Source organism: Branchiostoma belcheri, unplaced genomic scaffold (assembly GCF_001625305.1).
Source record: "Branchiostoma belcheri isolate BF01 breed outbred unplaced genomic scaffold, Haploidv18h27 scaffold1, whole genome shotgun sequence".
Lineage (NCBI taxonomy): Eukaryota > Metazoa > Chordata > Leptocardii > Amphioxiformes > Branchiostomatidae > Branchiostoma > Branchiostoma belcheri.
Genome location: NW_017802379.1, coordinates 10,359,525 through 10,367,688, shown reverse-complemented (window position 1 = coordinate 10,367,688; position 8,164 = coordinate 10,359,525). Strand labels below are relative to the sequence as shown.

At 41.6% G+C, this 8,164-nt stretch overlaps 1 pseudogene; it reads right to left on the bottom strand.

Moving 5' to 3' along the window:
* The window catches only part of LOC109477193, a 40,522-nt pseudogene that overhangs the window by 15,822 nt on the left and 16,536 nt on the right, over nt 1-8,164 (bottom strand).

Here is an 8,164-nt window from a genome sequence, read left to right as displayed (position 1 = left end):
CGTAATTTGTCGTAAACTCAGGGTCCGGCCTGTTTTGCGGACCGATTCCTGCATTCAATATGGCGTCGATCGCCGATGATTTGTATGGAGTTACGTGCTCCGAGGCCGTGTTGTGGTTAAATGCTGCGTTTGTTTAGGGTCTTATCCCCCCGGCCCGGCAGGGGAGTGCGTTAGGAAGCCAGCGACACCAAAAAACCGGGGCCGGCCCGTTGCATGAGGCCCGGCATGGCAAAGGTTGGTTTTGGCCTATGGTGCTTTCCACGACTATGTACCCGGCATTATCATGCAAAAAGGGTTACAGAGTCGTCCACGGCTAGTCTCGACCGATTACGTTCTACGGAAAAGGGCATGCGGGGCCCTCAAATTACTAGTACTTCGGCGATTGGCTTCCGTTGCTTTTAGCACCGGAAAGTCCCGGTGCTGGCTTTTATCTTTTACACGTCGGCAAAATCTTTTCTCCCCACAGACAAACTCCCCTGACGTGTTATCTCTCTATTTGGCCGATTTATACTCTTTCCAGCCGCCTCCAGAAGCTTGGTAGGCTAGGCAAACAGTACAGTAGTAGTCTTACTACCGGGGTACTAGTATATCTCAATGCCAAGTCTATGCCTTTTATACTGTGAGGAAAGTGGCCGCTCAGTCATGTTCTACCAAGGAGTTTCTACATGTACAAATCACCTGCACCTTGTTGTCCCAATAATTTGCTGTCGCTGTGAGTTCAAAGACAACAAAGACAGAGTTTTCTACAAGTACTGAAGCCGCCAACACTGGACATCCAGTGTTGACACAACTTCGGCAATGGAGATCTGGGCGGAAGCCGCCTCAGTGCTGAGAATGGAACCCGTTACCTAGGTACTTCTGCCGTAACATAACGTAATTTGATACTAGTGCATATAACGTTATAGATAAATACCTGATTAGATCTTTGGGCCTGAGGTCTGGTGTCGCCTGTTGTTGATGTGTCTCTCCTTCGTCTCACTTCTCACAGCTCTTCGTTACAAGCTACGTCCTTTCGTAGAATGTCCTTTGTCCCTGGCATGCCAGATGGCTTAATTATCCTGGTTGATATTCTAGCCAATCACGGCTCAGCTCTGAAATATAATCCTCTTGATATTCATGAGTCTGGAGGTGAAAGGTCAGACTCGTCAGAGCTTTATTGTAATACGTAATTAGCAGACAACATTTCTACCTTATTATCCTCAGCAAGAACATACATGAAAAGACGGGTATACCGACAAATAGGTCTCAGAAGAACAAGACTTACACTTGTTTGCCTTGCTTGGTTTTGTAATTTTGTTCTTCCTGTGAAATTTGCGTTCTATTTTATAGTCTTTTTACACCTACGCGCAATATTTTAGACTTCTAGATTTTATCCCAAAGAACTCAATGTGTGAGGCGTGGGCTCAAAAACTTATATCACTGACCTTACGATCTGAGTTTTATGACAAGAAATAACTTTATTCATAACAATCAGGCATAAACAAACAAACCTCTAATGAATACAGAGAACTTTGTGCAAGTCTGTTCTATGTCTGCCTAGCGTTATCGTTACAACACAAAAACTCAACAAGAGGGTCACAATCACTCATATAAGTGGAACACACGTACGTGTGGCCATATGCTACATTCTACACATGCATTATCTAACAAACTATTATAACTAGTGTACACTATCATGTTTGCTATGCTGACACATCAATAGGAAATAATACACGTCATATAGAAAGGTGGTCGATACGACCAACCAACAACATAGAGTTGTAGGTACATCGAATTTACAAAATCTAATACTATGAAATAAAGACTAAACTTTAACTTCCAACACTAGATATAGAATTGGGACTTACCCCAAATTCTAATACTAATATTCATCTACTGACAAAAGTTAAGTAACACATCATCTACATTATTACAATCACTACAACAGCTAGTGGTGCCTAAAACAAGACAAATTTACCAAACGTGAACTAACAAAAGTAAACCATAATCGAGATGGAAATTTTAAAGGACGAACATTTGGAATGAAAAATCTTGAGCTACAGTGTGCTTTCTTCTGCTACATAGGAACTTTCACGTAACAAAATTCTTCTGATCAAGTTGTTGGTTAAAAGATTGTTAAAAACCACTCGACGTTTCGTAACCATTAACTTAGACCAGGCGGATATAGTCTTGCTCTGTCAACTATTTTTTGCACCCTCTCCGTCTTTCTGCCAACAATCGAACAAAAAATTTCTCAGTACTGCCTGATTACTTAGCTGAGTGGGTCTTCATGTGCCTCTTCAGATTCCTCTGCTGACTGAACAGTTTTCTACACTCGTCACATCTATAGGGTTCCTTCCCTTGTGTGAATTCGCATGTTCATCTTTAGACTACCCGACTGACTGAACAGTTTTCTACACTCGTCACATCTATAGGGTTCCTTCCCTTGTGTGAATTCGCATGTGCATCTTTAGACTACCCGACTGACTGAACTGCCTGCTGCACTCCTCACACTTGTAGGGTTTCTCCCCTGTGTGAATTCGCATATGGTACTTCAGACTACAGAGCACGCTGAACTGTCTACCGCACTCCTCACATTTGTAGGGTTTCTCCCCTGTGTGTGTTCGCATGTGAATCTTGAGCACAAAGAGCCTGCTGAACTGCATGCCGCACTCCTCACAGCTGTAGGGTTTCTCACCTGTGTGAGTCCGCATGTGTCTCTTTAGATGACCCAACTCACTGAACTGTCTACTACACTCCTCACACTTGTATGGTGTCTCCCCTGTGTGAGTAAGCATGTGTCTCTTCAAAGAACCCAGGTGACTGAACTGTCTACTGCATTCCTCACATCTATAGGGTTTCTCCCCTGTGTGAGTTCGCATGTGCGTCTTCAGATGATCCTGCTGACTGAACTGCCTGCTGCACTCCTCACACCTGTAGGGTTTCTCCCCTGTGTGAGTGCGCATGTGTCTCTTCAAATCAACCAACTGACCGAACCACCTACTACACTCCTCACATCTGTATGGTTTCTCCCTGGTGTGGGTGTGTGCGTGTGTCTTCAGTTGACCGTGCTGACTGAACTGCTTGCCACACTCCTTACACATGTAGGGTTTCTCCCCAGTGTGAGTTCGCATGTGGGTCTTTAGATTACTCAGAACACTGAACTGTTTGCTGCACTCCTCACATCTGTAGGGTTTCTCCCCAGTGTGAGTTCGCATGTGTCTCTTTAGAACGCCTTGTTCTCTGAACTGCCTGCTACACTCCTCACACTTGTAGGGTTTCTCCCCTGTGTGAGTGCGCATGTGCTTCTTCAGATTACCCAGCTCGCTGAACTGCCTGTCGCACTCCTCACACCTGTAGGGTTTGTCCCCGGTGTGTGTCTGGATGTGTCTCTTCAGATGAGCCAGCTGACTGAACTGCCTGCTGCACTCCTCACACCTGTAGGGCTTCTCACCTGTGTGAGTGCGCATATGTTTCTTAAGATGACCCAGCTGACTGAACTGCCTGCTGCACTCCTCACACCTGTATATTTTCTTTCTTGTTTTAGTCTGTATGTTTGTCTCAAGATCACGATGACTTTCAAACTGTTTGCTTAACTCCTCCCCATTTGCCGAACTGGTCACAAAATCTCCATCCGAACTCCCGCTGACGTCTTCAAAGCCTTTTGTTGCCATTATAACAACAGTCAATCCCGCTTCTGCAACAAAGAAAGAGACAACAAATAAATCCTCCGTTTTTAGAAAGACTCACCATGCTTGCATCCTATAGAGGATAGGAAGAATACGTAAGAGGCCAGTGGCCAAATCCCTCCAGAAGTTTACAAGCTGGGAAAGATTTTAAAACCCATAGTAAGGTAGGGTCCAAATGGTTTCCTCTTAATATTTTCATGAAAATTCGCTGATTTTTTTCAATTAACCGATTAAGGAGCATCTCTTCCCTAAGATTTTTTTTTATTGAAACATGTATTAATGACAAGACGCGGTGCCGTGGCAACACACTCAAGTTACACTTATATTCATGTCGCCACCAGACAATACATAATTAATACAGACGATCAAGCAAAGCACAGATTAACATATTGAAATTGAATACAAGAATAAATCGATAAACAAGTGAAAGTGATATCAGGGGAGATTGGAATCCAGGGGGATCCGGAATCCTCCTAGGGGAGATTGGAATCCCTATCTCCCCTAGGGGAAACTGGAATTCAAGTTTTTTGTACAAAACTGGGAACTGAGTATCTGAATTCCTATCTCTCCTATGAGGATTCCAGATTCTCCTAGGTGAGATAGGGATTCCAATTTGTCCTAGGACAATCTGCAATTTTAAAAGGAGGAATTCTGATTGCATCCAAATGCTTGAGTTATTTCACACTTAGACTTTCAATCAATTTCAGCATAGGTAAGTGAATATGTAAATCAGACTCAGATAATTGCATCAGGTCATTGTGAGATAGTGACTCCAAAACCAGTTTTTCCAGTTTGTTAGTGACTTGGTACATAAGGGATTGTTTCCCCCTACCAAGCCAGTCAAAGTGGACAGCATACTGAACAAGTGATGGCGGAGAAAGAACAGAGTAGAAAGCAGACTTCTACTAAAATAGTGGAAATAGATTTGGGTATATAAATAAAGTTAGGAAAGATTTCAATTATGGAATTAGAACTGCAAATTATGCCCGGACAAATCTTGATTCCAATATAGTAATTCACCTACAATTATAGTAATATGCTTGCCTATGCTGAAATTGATTGAAAGTTTAGGTGTGAAAAGATTCAATATATGAGTTCTAGTAATTCTACTACTGAATTGGGATCTGAATATCAGGATTCCAGATTCCCCTAGGAGGATTACAGTCTCCCCTAGGGGAGATTGGAATCCCTATCTCCCCTAGGAGGATTCCAGATTCTCCTAGGGGACATAGGGATTCCAATCTCCCCTAGGAGGATTCCGGATCCCCCTGGATTCCAATCTCCCCTGTGACATATGTATATAAATGCTGACAGGATTGATCAATAAACTATGTTACAAAAAACGATTTGATTCCAACAAAAATACCTGTACATGTTGTAATAATTGAATATTGTACGTTGTTGAGAGAAAAGAAGAGCCTCTTAAAAGTAAATGTACCAGAATATCATCAGAAAGATCATCAAAGTCAGTAATAAAGCCAATCACTATTTTCAAGTTGCCAAAAAGGGTACTAAGTAGTTGGCCGTGTGTCTGTATTTCACACAGACACACGGCCAACAAAACATAACCTTTGTCAATTCTTGGCGAAGGTAATTACGAGAGTATAAGCTTTGGTTTAGACTGTGTGTACCGAGCCGAAAACGTGTCAGTAAAGCGCAGGAGTAACGGGGACCGGAACTAAGGTAAGTAATGGGGGAGGGGCATACAGTTTTAATCAATTTTTTTATAAACAAGAGTTGCTGGGGAGACCACTGCTGGGGAGACCACTGCCCATAATTCCACAAAAGCCCAAGAGGATGTTTCAACGCAATGCCATGTCTGTTGTGAGTATGTGAGTATATATCTACCAGTCAAGACTTCATATTACTGTAGCATCTATCAACGACGACGCCGAAACATATTGTGGCATGATGTACGACTTGATTTGGGTGAAAAGTATTTGGAGAAAATTTTACCATGCGACAGCCAGCAGAAACTGAATAAGAATATTAATACAACGGTTTTTCTTCCTTATGATCTAGACTGTGAAGTTTATACAATTGGTGGATACAAGCGCTCTCAATCTGATTTTTTTGGGATAATTACTTAGTAGCTCAAACTTCCTTGGTCAACTGCAGTTCATTTGACTTCCGCAGAGCGTCATTTCAAACACGTCGACCAAACAATGCAGAAGCTGATAGATACATCTGTTACAATCTCAATCTTTTAAGATCCTATTAAACTGTGAAGATGCATATTATCTTATTATAAAATCATCTCGCAACTTCGCGTATCAGCAAGCTACCCTATATGTCTATATTGTGTTACTTAATAATTGAGTGACTCTTTGGCACTGGAAGCTGAGTTCTCAAATGAGGGTCTGTATATCGGGGCGTCTCGACAACGCTGTATGCTTTGAGAGGGAATCAGGACGACTCGGACCATTACCAACCGGCTACGTACTACGCCGACTTTAAGAAGCGTACCCATTACGCTTTACGATAAATTCCGGGTAGAAACGCTCTACTTAAAACGACCGATTACGCTCTACGGAAAAGGGCATGCGGGCCCCCTCAAATCACTCCGGCGATTGGCTTCCGTTGCTCCGGTGCTGGCTTTTATCTTATAATACACGTCGGCAAACAGTACTGTAGTAGTCTTACTACCGGGGTACATGTATGTCTCAAGGCTGAGTCTATGCCTTTGAAACTGTGCGGAAAGTGGCCGCTCAGTCCTGTTCTACCGATCAACTTGATGTTCCGATAATTTACTGTCGCTATATGAGTTCAAAGACAACCTTCTTGCTTGCAAAGACCACCAAAGACAGAGTTTTCTAGTGCTGAAGCCGCCAACACAGGACATCCAGTGTTGACATAATTTCGGCACTGGAGATCTGGGCGGAAACCACCTCAGTAGTGCTGAGAATGGAACCCGTTACCTAGGTACTTCTGCCGTAATGTAACGTAATACTAATCCATATAACATTTAGGATGAAACCAAATACCTGTATGTCTTCAGAAGTTGGTGTCGTCTCTTCTTGCTGTGTCTCTCGTTCGTCTCACTACAGCTTTGTTACAGCTAGTGGTCTTCCCTTGCATGCCAGATGGCTACCTACCAGTAATTATCCTGGATTTTATTCTAGCCAATCACGGCTAAGCTCTAAAATCTAATCCTATTGATATTCATGAGTCTGGAGGTGAAAGGTCAAACACGTCAGTTTTTATTGTAATGCGATATTGGCAGACAACATGCTTTGTCTTCTAATTGGCAGGCATAGCCGTACACCGTTACAAGATAGACTATGCAACTTCTGTATCAATTCTTGTATTGAAGATGAATCGCATTTTATGCTTGACTGTAAATTATATGATAACGAACGTAAATCACTGTTCAGTTGAATTAAGCTCGACAAAAAATGTAAAACATTATCAAAGGAAGACACTTTTATATATATATTATATCATGTACAAATATAGACGTCATCAATGAAGTATGTAAGTATATTTCAAAATGTTTCAAAAAGAGAGAAGAAGCCATTTGAACTTAGATCTATACGACTTCATATGTATATTTCTTTTTGTTAGCATTGTATACCTTGGACCTAATGTTAGCCCTTCTTTATTACTATTGTTGTAGTACTCTCTAGTACATTGTACTTTGTATATCCGTGCATTTATCCCCCCGGGGAATGAACATCCAATAAATTTTCATTGGCCCCAGCAAGAAGATAAAATATACAGTCCTCTATAATACTGTCATAATCTCATTTCAGTTCAGGTTAAGACTTATCGCTGGTTTCCTGGGGCTCTGAATATTTTTTTCATTACCGCCATGTGTCGCAAATGTCCCGCACAGGGCAACTACTTATAAAAGGGCAACTACTTATAAAAGGGCAACTACTTATAAAAGGGCAACTACTTATAAAAGGGCAACTACTTATAAAAGAGCAACTACTTATAAAAGAGCAACTACTTATAAAAGGGCAACTACTTATAAAAGGGCAACTACTTATAAAAGGGCAACTACTTATAAAAAACTACCTGTGCACGATCGAGAGATTATGTAAATATTGTACAATGAATGCAGTGGAAAATGAAATACATTTTGTTAGCCAGTGTCCTCACTATGAGACCGAAAGAAACAGATTATTTCAGACAGTTACAACGATTTCTCCATCCTTTCGTCATTTAGAAGATCACCAAAAAAACTGCATTTCTACTAAGATCACAAAACCCACTAATTATGTAGAATGTGGGACTATTCATTATCCACTGCCTTCAAAGAAGAAGTCGAACCCCACAATAGCTAGCGTAGAAGTAGAAGTTTTTTCCAGACGGTTGTTACCTGTCTCCTGTTACTATATTGCAATGTGTATTATTATGGGTTCACCACACCACGAAGTGGTGGTGAACCCATATTGCTTTTTCTGATGTTTCTTCTTCTTCTTCTCCTTCTCCTGCCATTTTTTAAATGGATTCAGCTTCTTCATTTTAGGGCCTAAGGTCCTGAAATTTGG